Below are 13,021 nucleotides of genomic sequence, written 5' to 3'. Positions count from 1 at the left end.
CTAATCCTCCCCCTCCATTCCTTGTCCCTGAACCTGGTGGACTGGAGAAGGATAGGAGGGAGGCCTGTACTAGAGCAGATTTTACATTCTTCCCAGGAGAATTTCCACAGTTCGGAGTTTAAGCCTGAGGTGGGAAAAGAGAAAATACACTTAAATCAGTATAGGCTTGATACCTGAAAATGCATCTCCATCAAAGTGAGTTGTGTGTGTGTGTGTGTGTGTGTGTGTGTGTGTCTATGCACTTGCTGATTGACTAATAACTCCAAGTATCCAAAAAGCTGTGGGAACTAACAGAGATGCCAACAAGGGGCAGAGAAGTAATAACCAATAAAGCATATTAATCACTGATTAAAAATAAGGCTATATTCTAACTATACCCCCAACAAGTTCAGGTTGTTTCATATAAATATGGTTCAGCTATATAATACTGGCTAATCCACATCAATCAAGTAGAACTCACCAGAAACTCCACCCCTAAATTAACTGCACAAAAGGGGTAAGAGGTAACGTCATGAGAGAATTAAATGATCCTAATAACTTGAATAATTTGATTAATTCGGTCAAGATGGCGTATTATATTGATTACTTGGTGACCAACATGCAATTAATTACTTTGATTGCCTAAAGACACACCATCTTTGTACAAATGAGCAATAATCATCTGATTACATTAATCTAGACCACGATATTTTCCCAAACAATAAAGTATAATTAAACACAAAAGGCCTCTCAGTTCATTTTGTGAATCAACCACCTTTTCAGCTCCTACCCTTCTCTTTCTTTTGCCTTATTTTTCTCTCCTGCTTCAAATTCACATTATCTCTATAAGTCACATTAAATTATTCGAGCTCATTTTCACAAAACCTTCTCTTTCTTCACTGTGTACCTGAGCTGGATATTCATTCTAAAAATCTCTTTAGCCGGTCCTGAGGTTTCTTTCGCATTGGTTCATCATTTAATTTAAATATGGCTTCACCTACGATGCAACTTAATTAACAAAACCTATTTTAAGGGGATCCCTGGGTGGCGCAGCGGTTTGGCGCCTGCCTTTGGCCCAGGGCGCGATCCTGGAGACCCGGGATCGAATCCCATATCAGGCTCCCGATGCATGGAGCCTGCTTCTCCCTCTGCCTGTGTCTCTGTGCCTCTCTCTCTCTGTGACTATCATAAGTAAATAAATAAAAATAAAAAAAAATAACTTTAAAAAAAAAACCTATTTTAAGTTATTCTTGGGTGGTATGACTGCTCTAAAAATTCATTTGATGTGTGGGTTTGTGTTCATAACACTTCTTTAAAGTGTAAAACACTTGAAACACCTGCATTAATGTTCTTAAGAGAAGAAATGAATGGTGTAAGCACTTCCATTCTTAGGGGGCCTGGTTCAGGTAGCTAGTCCTGCTGACCGATTGGGTAATTGAATTAATAACTCCAAGAATCCAAAAAGCTATGGGAGCTACCTGAGATCTGTCTGTCACTTTTAAGGGACTCAGGCTTGTATATCAAACTTCAGAAAGTGTTATTGCTTCCCAATAGTAAGAAGATCTACTAATGATAGTATAACTTCATTTCCTTTTGATTGCCTCAGGCAAGGAGTGAGCAAGGAGCAGCACATTTGTGTAGAAAGCCTTTGAAGCACTCTTGTAGAAAATACGTTTTTATAATGAACTGTATTGATCCTAGGATCAAAAGTAATAGCTCATCCATCAAGTGACTTAATTGGTAATAAAATGTAGTTCGATGTTTCCTGCATCACATTGAGTATCAATATATTGAAAAGAAAACTATGGTAATTTTTCTCACTGACTGAAATCTCTTTTCCACACTTGGCCCCATTATTGATCAGAAAACATTATGATTCAGCAGTAGATTGAAATGGAAAAACAAGGGACAGTGTTGAACTTTATCTGAAGCCCCTGTGTTCCTGCAAAGTAGCGAGGGTCAAAAATTATGCCCTCCCCCGCCCCCCATCCTGTCTTCTGAGAAATTGCTGTCATATATTCTGAGAGAAGAGCCACCTCTACCTCTACTCCACTTCTGAATAGGACTCCCTTGTTTCTCTTTTTTTGGATTTCTGAGCCACCTTCCTTTATTTTAAGATGTTCCTCATGAATGTTCATCCTTCCTATTGCAATAACCTGATAAAATCATCTCAATTATCCAGTGCATTTTGTCTTCCACAGTTTCTTTACAAGAGAAAACAAAATGTTCAAGTTCTTTGTTAAATTCAGGGAAGTCAAACGGCAGCTGGAAAGCGATAGGACTTTAAAATGAAGCAGGACTTTACAGTTTGACTGTTTTAAAGCAATGTTTACAAGGAAAGAATAGGTGGCTACATTCCACAAATGAGGTAGTTGGAACGAAACATCCACTGTGTTGCCTAAGGCCCTGCCAGGAAATAACAGCAGCACCAGGTGTACAATTGTAGTTGAAATAGCAATTTCCTTACCACCTTTTTTTCTTTCTTCTTTGAGGGTGTTGTTAACCTCACTGGAATTTTGACCTTAATAATGACTATAGAATTTGTATAATTCCTTTCCTCACTAATCTCCATGTTAAAAAATTGTGTGTGTGTGTGTGTGTGTGTGTGTGTGTGTGTGATTTGAACAGGCTTATGAGAGGCACAATACAAAATGATAGACCTTATTCATGAAAACTAATCCACCTGCAAGGATTAAGATAATGTAACCATAAATTAAGATTGTGTAGCAAATCATATGCAAATGTTTGCGATCCCGGTTACTCTCCTACCTACAAAAAGGGCTCCTGATGGCAATCACAGTCACGGAAGGAAGCAGAATTTCAAAAAAATAGGACCGTATTAATATAGGTATTTTATACAATGTCTAAACTTCTTTTATCAAGGGAATGCCAATGGTTATATGTCCATATAAATGGAGAGGTAAGTGAGTCTGACAAGGCAAATTCTAGTGGCAGGTAGAAATTCTTCTAATGGAAATAAGTGCTGAACTTTGGATATAGCTAAAAATTGTATTTGTTTCTAAAACAATTCTACTGTTAAATATTCTTTATGGTGCCAATTGCAGCCCATTATAATCGCGTGCAATAGGAAATAAAGCAAATGTCCCCCAAGAGAAGATGGGTTAAGTAAACTATGGTACACTAATTCCGTGGCCTGCTCTGCAGCATATAAAAATGATTTTGCAGGGCAAAAATGGCGTAGACAGTTGTTTATGAAAAACAATTTTTAGCATAAAAAATGTTGCTTATGACCCAGAGAAGAAAATCTGACTACAAATTGCATGAGTTAGACACATTCCCAATTAGAATGTAAACTCAATAAGATAGGGAGTGTCCATCTTTACTGTGTCCCCAAGAGTGTTTAGTATGATATAAGTGTTTGAATTAATAAATGCAGGTATATACATAATCATTCCATTAGAAAAATATATGTTATGCTTGAAAAACTCTAGGAATATGCATTAAATTTAATTCTGAATGGATTTTTTTGCCAATTGGTTTTTTTAATTTTTTGTTTATTTCAAAGTATTTATTTATTTCACAGAGAAAAAGAGAGAGAGAAAAGCAGGAGGAGAGGGAGAGGAAGAAGCAGGCTCCCTGCTGGGGAGCCAGACAGGGAGCTCAATCCCAGGCCCTTGGGATCATGATGTGAGCCAAAGGCAGATGCTTAACCAACTGAGCCACCCAGGCGCCCCAGTATTTTTAATCTTTATAATGAAATTGTATTTCTTTTGTAATCAGAAAACAATAAAATTGAATTGAAAATTTATCTTTCCATAGATTTTTCCAGAGCAGTCCCTATAAAATATCCTGTTTCTATATTTAGGCAGTTTAGAGAGCTGGCTGCTTTTTCTTAAATCTTAAAAAGCAGCTTATTTTCTGAAATCCTCACATTTTATCCAAGCTTATCACTCAGTGAACAATCACACGCAGTCCATTCTGGATTGTGATCGGTAAATGAAGTGAAAATCAAAACGAGGTAACTATCACACGCTGTCACTCATTCATTTTGCCGGTAACTGTGATTTCATTCCTTCTGAAATAACAGAACCAGAAGCCTTGGTGGTCCCTGGTAGAAATCAAGTCCACGGCAACAGTTATGTCCTCGCAGTCTTCACAAGCCACTGATGTGAGATGAAAACTGGCCGAAATCCGAGGGGCTCATTCTGAATGCTCTGGTACTTCTCTTGAGCAACAAACATATTTTAGACATTTATGACTGAAGAATGAATGCAAAGACCATTTCTAGGTGTTAACAAAAGTTACGTTTGGTTGGCCAACAATTGTGCATTAGCGCGCTCCTCAAGAGGAATGCTGGATATATGAGTAGTGTGGTGGAGACCCATTCTTCTAGCCTAGACCACCAAATGTATTCAGGGATACATTTGATTTGAAATTGTGAAGTGAATATGTCCAGGGGAAGCTTTGGACATCCTGAATGGTATAGTTCCAAGTAGAGAAAAACAGTCAGTTCTGAAGACCAGAGAGTTAGAAGTAGGGAATGATGTTCTGTTCATTTGTAGATTTGTCTTTTTTTTTTTTTTCTTAACATCAGTTATATACCGGGTATGTCAGAGTCAAAAGTGTTAATCCAACTGTAGTACTCTACTTAAATAATAGTTTGCAAATTCCCAAAGAGCCATCTAGGATATTAGTCTATTCTGTATTTTGAAAATATAATCCTATGAAATGACTATTCCTTTGAAATCAAGCTTAAAAACTATTAAATACATACTTTTAAAATATATTTATGGTCTATCTACAATTATATGGAGAGGGGTTTTACTATATTATATTAGCTCTATTTTGGACAGTTTCCTAGAAAAATATAATCCTTAAAAAGTTTTGAAATAGCTGCAGAAGTTGTGTGAAGGAAATAGAATGAAGTATCCCAGAATTAGCCTGCCAGTGCAGGAAGTTATGATAGAGATGGAATTTGCCTTTAAACTTTTTGCACCCAAGAGGAAAAGAAGTTTCTAGAACCCTATGTCATTCACAGCAGAGAACCAAAATCAATGTTATTGGTAAATAAGCAGGAAGCTGCTTGTTTCTGCACCTGGCACGAAGTAATTGAAATCATTTTGACTCATTTTATGGTGAAATAAATGGCAATACACTGAAAGTAACACATCATTTAATTTATTTCCCTTAATTCAATGCCAGAAATCAAAATAGGAAGGGCAATATCTCATACTTCTTATTGCGGGCTGGTCTCTAAATGAAATCTTTTTCACAAAATACTTAACACAAAAGCATGCACACTGCCAGTCTACAAAATGAATGCTGATCATTGGAGGTTTTTCTCCATAACAAACATTTATTTAATACCCACTTGACGTGATTTACTTGGTTCACCAAGTTACTACAGGATTACTATGGGATATTACTATGGGATACACAGATTTCTTTTCTTTTTTTTTTTTTAAAGAGTTTATTTATTTACTCATGAGAGACACAGAGAGAAGGCAGAGGCAAAGGGAGAAGCAGGCTCTTCACAGGGAGCCCGACGTGGGACTTGATCCTGGAACTCCGCAAGATCACGCCCTGAGCTGAAGGCAGACACTCAACCACTGAGCCACCCAGGCATCCCGGGATACACAGATTTCATTCAATTTTTCACTCAATGCCATGTCTAGAAGCATCTTCAGTTGTTTATAAGTTGAGAGTCCACATCTCTTCATGGATGTTCTTTCTTCCTTTTGGTAGCCCCTTTCCAGAACGCAGACAGCACAGTATACAACCCCTATTGTTACCTCTATTGCATTTATTATTTATGATAGCTACCAGTTCACTGTTCACTGACAGCAGGAATGTCGTTTTGTATTTTTTTTAAGTACATAACACCTAATAAAGCACCTGGCACACGTAGGAGGTCAATAAACATTTGATAAATATAGTAACTAATTAATTAAATGTCTCTTAAAAGCTATAAAGGCTCTAACTCAACTACAAAATACAAGATTCCATTATTGAAGATTGATGGATTAATTTAACATTAGGATAGGAGCAAAGTTTAGATTTTCTGCTCTTGGATTCAACAAGATGTGGAACCTAATAGTGAAAAAGAATAGACTTGGTTGGAGAGAGACGGGGAAGCTCTTCTTGCACGTCTCTGCTGCGAGTGTCTATGAGGCCGCCCTGTTGCTGGGGTTCTTCCTTGTAAGGGTCCCACTCTGTTAGGTGAGCTGGCACTTGCCTAGCACTAAGGACTAAATGTTTCCTGAATTATTGTCAGAGCTTTATTCCTTGGGTAAATGCAAAAAGTTTAGGTTCAGAAAGCAAGGGGGGTTCAAGGGAAGTAGTTACCAAGCCCATCCCTATGGAAATCGTTTTTCTGTCATATGCTTGCCTGCGACTCTTACGTATGGAGTCAAATTCTCCTGGGACCTTAAACTCTTCCCTAGATGTAAAGCAGTCAACTTTTAAATCTTCTGTGGGCCAGGAGAGGTGACTGGCTGACTTCCAGTTTAGTCTAGTACCGTCCAACCGATAGTCAAGGGTTGTTTGGTGCTGTTGCTGTTTTTAACATAATCTGATTCCAAACCCAGTATTATACTTTGGGAATTCCCCCTCACACATATATACCCCAGTAAAACAAATTAAATATGATATACACAATGGGGAAGAAAATCCTTGAGTAGGTGTCAATGACGTGGTTGTTCTCCAGAACTATTCTAGCAACATGCCCTCCTAAGGACTGCCTTCTCTTTATCTGAGACGAATCTGTGCTAGAGCTGCCTGTGCATCTTTCTCGCACTGAGTCCTCTTCTGAGTGTAGAGAAGAGGAAGTCTGGTCCATTTCAGTCTTGTTGTCATGGTAACGGCCATCCAAGGCCATGGCTTGAACTGTATCAGTATTATACATTCCAGAAAGCCGACAAGAAGACTTTTGTTAGTTAGTCATGAATACGGTACTATATGTAGGAATTACAGTAAAAGTCTAAACAATCAGATTTTTAAAGTAGATCATTTCAAGAAATGCTAAGAATGTTTTGCTTATTTTAAAGAATAGAATTCTGGTTTTTTTTTTAATGGTATCTGATTAAAAGTCATTTCAATCATAAATGGAAAATATCATCAGAGAGATCTGATTTTCGTAGGGGTTTAGCAAGGTTTATTATCATCTCTGTAGAGCTGTCTGAACATCATACAAATAAATGGTTCACAATTACAATGTCAATGTCTTCTAATTTAGTTCTGGCCTGATAGACTGTGACACTCACAGCATGTTTCCCAAGAAGGGAACACAGTTTCAGGTTTCCCTTTGTTTCTGAATAGAATGAATTGTTTGCCCTAAATTTGAGTTGAAATTGAATAGGATTTATCAGATGAGCAATATAAGCCAATTGGATTTGCTTTTCAACATATTTTCCCCTTTAGAGAAAATACAGCAATATACCCAATCAGTGTAGGGCTTTTATTTTTATTTTTATCTAAAACCAGAACAATATCATCTGGTGATCCATCTATGCTTAAATTTGACGTTGGGGTAGGAAATGATTTTAGCTGCTCTTTTTCCATGCAAATTGGCCAAGCCTTCTCATTTTTGCTGGGAAGTACCTATAAATGATACCGACATAGCCTAATTAAACAACTTGAAATTGGCTTATTTTTCAGAAGGAGAGAATTATCGATGTTTTCTGGCTCCAGTGCCTGATTGCATCTAAACTACCATTTTTCTTTAAGGTTTCACTTTGAGGGAGAGAGTGGTTCTCGCTGATACAGAGCCATGTCTAGGAAGCGGCTGTTACTAACTGCTTTCTGAGAAAACAAAATCACTTCTTCATCTATAATGAAGTTAAAAAACAAACAAATATGAACAGGCTACCACTGGATGAAACTGTTCACAATTCAAATTGGAGGCTACAGAGTAAATTCTGCCAAAACATGTATTTGGTTCATAGCCACTTAAAAACCCAATATTTTACTGAATTCAACAGACACAGAGACTATTTTGTGTAGTCAGCAAACTAACCAACGACCCATACTCAAGTTATACGTTGACCTTTTTTGTTTTAGCCATAGAAACTTCTCACAGTAAAATGAAAATGGATCATATAAACATGAAATAGATCAAGACTCAAAAACTGACCTCAGGTAGCCAAAAACAACATCAATAATATGTTCAACTCTGGATCTGAGGCTAGCACAACTAATACAGTCTCTTCCGTGGTTTCACTGCAGCTACCCACAACACCGCTGGCTTATCCTACTGGACATTATGATTATTTAGAACCATTTATATAACTGATTAAATCTCGCAGTATACGATTTACCAGTAAGGTGCTAATTTCCACAATTTTATAAGTTGGTTGTTTTCATAGAAACACTTTTAAAATGGGTCTTTAATTTTTTATCCCAGCCTACAAATAAGCACATACCCAAGGCATATTATATCTAAAATATAGATTTGACTGTTTTCTATTAAGTTCTAAGTCCTGGAAGTAAGAAAACATTTGGATAAAGGGATAGAAAGGAAAATAAGGTCCCTTCTCCTTTCTGTGCAGAGGTCAACACTGGGGATGATTTTTCCATGGCCCTTGATGTTCTCCAGGCCCTTGGCATCGGGGTGAGGTTGGACCAGGGGTTCGTGATGGTGGTAGCGTAGGAAATGAGCTTTGCTTAACTTCATGATTTCATAGGGAGGAACTGCATACCCTAACATTCCTGGCCTTTCTCCCCATCCCTTCATTCCTCCACCCTAGAGCTTTGGGAGGAGAAACTGGCATGTGTAGTTCAGTTCCTTTTGAGTCCTCGCTCTGGGATCTACATTGGTATCCAAGCTAGTTTTCTGAAACGAGGTAAAAGGATGCTGTCTTCACAGGGAGAGTCCCAAATTGTCCAGCTTCACCAGTGACCAAAAGAGCAAGTGTGTTGAGTACAGTGATGAAGTACTAGTGAGACCTGCTGCTCACACACCTAAGGCACTCACTCCCAGCCGCTTTATCATCAGCAAAGGTAACATCATCCTGTCTGTCTGGTGCCCACATCTTTCTCTCTCTAAACCCAGGTATAGAGGAAAGAGATATCACTGGTTATCCCCCAAAACCTATAGACATGGCCTTCTACCCTGCCCCTCACCAGGGCATCATCCTCCCCCTTCAACAAATTTTCATCTCAGACAGCCCGTCCAATCCTCCTTGTCAAAACTGCTATTCTCTCAGAGCCTGTGCTCTGGGCACTAATCACAATAAGAACTTAACATTTGTGCAGCATTTTACAGTTCGCAAAAGTTTCAGACTACACCGTTTACACTGTGAGATAAATAGGAGAGAAATGCCAACACTTGGAAAAATTAAGAATGTTTAGGAGACAACCTAATGAGCAGAGCGACGAAGGGTGGGGTTAGGTTTGGCATCACTTCTTGGAGCTCCAAATCTTGTGCTCCTTTATTTTGCGCTGCAACTACAGGAATGGGAGGTAGGACATTTCTCTGAGATAATTGCGCCTTTGAAGGAGGATGCTCAGAATGGCGATTCTCAGCGGCTGGGGGAAGAGGAAGACAGGGAGGTGTATGATGGGCACAGTGTTTCAGTTTTGTAAGAGGAAGAAGTTCTGGAGATGACTAGCACAACTCGGTGAATGTTCTCAATACTACTGACCTGTACACTTAAAAACAGATAAGATGGTAAGTTCTATGCTGTATGGATTATACCACAATTTAGAAAAAATGTTTTTAATGTATGATGCTTATTAATACTCACTAGATCCCCTCCTTCGTGGTACCCAAGGGGTACAACCCCATCTAGTGAAAAAGAAAATTCAGGAAAGTGAACACATGTGTTGTGTGGCTGGTGGGGGTGGGGAGATAATGACAAGTTTCAAATCAAGAGGCTGGATAGAGGTGGGCCCAGATTACTATAGTGCCTCTTTCTGGGGTTAACCATTTCCCATATAAAAACAGAACAGGGGTACCTGGGGGGTTCAGCTGGTTAAGCATCTGCCTTTGGCTCAGGTCATGATCCCAGGGTCCTGGGATCCAGCCCCACATGGGGCTCTCTATCTGTGGGGAGTCTGCTTCTCCCTCTCCCTCTACTGCTCCCCACACTTGTGTTCTCTGGTGCTCTCTCTCTGTGTCAAATAAATAAAATAGAAATCTTAAAAAAAAAAAAAAACAGAACAACAAAATTTTTTTCCTCATCACACTTTTTTTGTCTCTGCAATCTTTCACTTCACAGATTATCTAAAGCGCTACCATTCATAGTGTGGGCAACCGACCAACAGCATCTGGGGCTTGTTAGAAATGCAGACTCAACGGTCCCCCACCCCAGATCTACTGAATGAAAATCTGAGCTAACCCCAGGCGACGGGTGCACACCCATTACTGCATACTTGTCTAAAAGCTCCTGGTTTCGTCCCACCTGCCTGGCAGTCACGGTGGGTCTGGATGCGGCAGGGACACCTACTCACACATTGTCAACAAAAGAAATGGAAGCATCAGCAACAAAGCAAAATCAGCAACTACTATAGCTTTGACTCGGAGGATACATAACAGAAGAATAGAGTTGCATTACAGGGGACCCGAACTGCAACTGCATCTCTGCTGGCCGTGAATCTTTTGGCAAGTCGCTTTACTTCACTAAAACTCTGTTGCTTCGTTTTAAAAATAGAGATAGTAATCTCTGTAAGGCCTACCTCCTGGAGCTGACGTGGGGCTTCCATTTGAAAAGAGGATATAAAACTCTGAAAAGTAGGAGATGCTCTCACTACAAGTGTAACAAATATTAAATAATGTTTGGGGCATGCGTTGGGGTGCGTGTAAGAATTTCTTAAACCAATATGGATCTATTACAGTCAAATTATGTGCATATCTGTGCATGTACATGTATCTAGACACACACACACACACACATACACGGCCTCAAGTGTAGGCCGGCAAACAAGTTAATATGATCAGTGAGGCTTCCAAAGTATGCTACCTCAGGTCAGTTCTCACAATAACAGGGAACTGGAGCCCCCGTCCTTTGTGGAACGTAGCAGGCCAATATCTGTCCATATTTATTAAACACTGGCACGAGGAACATGTGATGACATTTAGGACTCAGAAGGCACCTTTTACCACCCCCCCCCCAAGTATCCTGTGAAAAGAAGAACCTCTCTTTCTGTTCTATCACTGCCCCAAGGCCCAGGAAGAGAACCATAAATCCTAGCTCTGGTGGACAGAAATATCATTTGTGGGTTGAGAGCACAGCCACTGGAGTCAGGGAGGCCCCCAAACAAATCGTGATTCCTCTTGGGCCGTGTGACCTTGGCCAAGCCACTCCTAACTGCTCCTACCTCGCCTCTGGCAAATGAAGGTGAGGACAGCTGGGCCGACCTCGCGGGTCTACTCAGAGTAGAGGACACGGTGCCCTTAAGTGGTGAGTGTCCTACCAACACATGCTACAGGTTTTAAATGTCACCCGTCTCCTCATTGTCACCATCACCACCACCACCTTGAAAGAACGGAGTGTGCACAGCAAGCAAAGGACAGAGTCAGTGGAGAGGGTCATATAGAGGAATTGTCACCCCAGAAGTCCCCTGGCAAGGAAACCAGCCAGAACCCACTGATAAGGTCGGAGAGCAGAGGCCACAGACATGCACAGGCCAGGCGCGTGCAGGGAACACTGGACGGGGCACCTGGGGCTCGGAGGTGCTCGGGCCTGAAACGAGGGCCTGGTGGGGTGCTGTGGTGATGAGCTTGGGGGGGCACTGCTCCCTTCCTGGCCAGTGGGGTTCCTCCTGTGGATGGAGGTGCTCAGGCTACCTGGTGAGCAGAGCTGGGTGGGGGGAGATCTGGGATCTGGCGAGCAGAACTGGGGAGGGGGGGTTGTTCGGGATTTGACCTGGTGAGCAGAGCTGAGAAGGTAGGAGGAATCTGGGACCTAGTGAGAAGAGCTGGGAGGGGAGGGGGGATCTAGGACCTGGTGAGCAGGGCTGGGAGGGGAGGGGGCATCTGGGACCTGGTGAGCAGGGCTGGGAGGGGAGGAGAAATCCTGGGCCTGAGAGGACTGCACATCCTTTTCCTTAAAAAAAGATCTGATTTACTGGAGAGCGAGAGAGCGGGTGCACGGGTGAGTGGAGGAGGGCAGGGGGAGGGCCCCGCAGACTCCAGGCAGAGTCGCTGGATGGGGGTCTCGACCCCAGGCCCCCAGGCCCCAGGGATCAGGGCCTGAGCGGAAGGCAGAGGCCCAGCCTCCGAGCACCCACGCAGGGAGCTCTCCTTGGGTTGGTCTTTCCACATTTCCCCTCCCTCGGCCCACCTGGCCTCAGCCTTTCCTTGCCTCCACCCGAAGGCCTTGGGGACTCCCAGGTAGCTTTTCGGGCTCACCCCTCCACCCCTGGTGGGCCTCCTTGAACCTCCCAGGAGGGAAAAAATACGCATTCAATTTTAAAAATCCTCTGGGAAACGGGTTCTAAAACCATTCCCTTCCCCTTCCCCATCATTTTGCAACTTTTACCGTTAAGACATTGTCTTTGAGTCCATCTTTGAGCTTCCAGTGGTCGGGGGTGAGGGTGGCACGGCCCACGTCCCCTATGCGACACCTGCGAGCCCTCGGCAACGCCCGTCCCTCCTCCCTCGTTAGGGAAACCGCAGTTGGGTTGAGATTTATTTTTTTTTAATTTTTATTTTTTTTTCGGTTGAGATTCAGACGCAGGAGTGTGCGGTGGCGGCTCAGCGGGGGCAGAAGGTCGGTGCCTGTGAAATGCCACTTGCTGTCCCCTTCCCTCCCCGTCCCTCTGTCCCTCTCTTCCTTTCCCTTCCTTATTCTCCAGCATCAGAGGGGATGAGATCAGGGATGGGGGCCAATGGGGAGAGACGAGATTCCTGAGTAAGAGGCAGGCCCGGAGGCGGGTGTGCCCTGCCAGGGTGCTGCCTGGAGGAAGGGCCAGGAGCGTCAATATTTGAAATGTGCCCTAGCTGGCGTGGCTTGCTTTCCTACCTTCCCACCAGGGAGGCGCAAATGGAGCCCTTAATGATTTTTATAAGTTGTGAGGACATTTTAATGTCAAGGGACAGCCGGGAACAGCAGGAGGAGCACCGTGCCGCCCCCGGGGTGCA

Source organism: Canis aureus, chromosome 35 (genome assembly GCF_053574225.1).
Source record: "Canis aureus isolate CA01 chromosome 35, VMU_Caureus_v.1.0, whole genome shotgun sequence".
In the NCBI taxonomy this organism is placed as follows: Eukaryota; Metazoa; Chordata; class Mammalia; order Carnivora; family Canidae; genus Canis; species Canis aureus.
The sequence above is the reverse complement of the archived record's forward strand: the minus strand, read 5'-3'. Positions refer to the sequence as shown.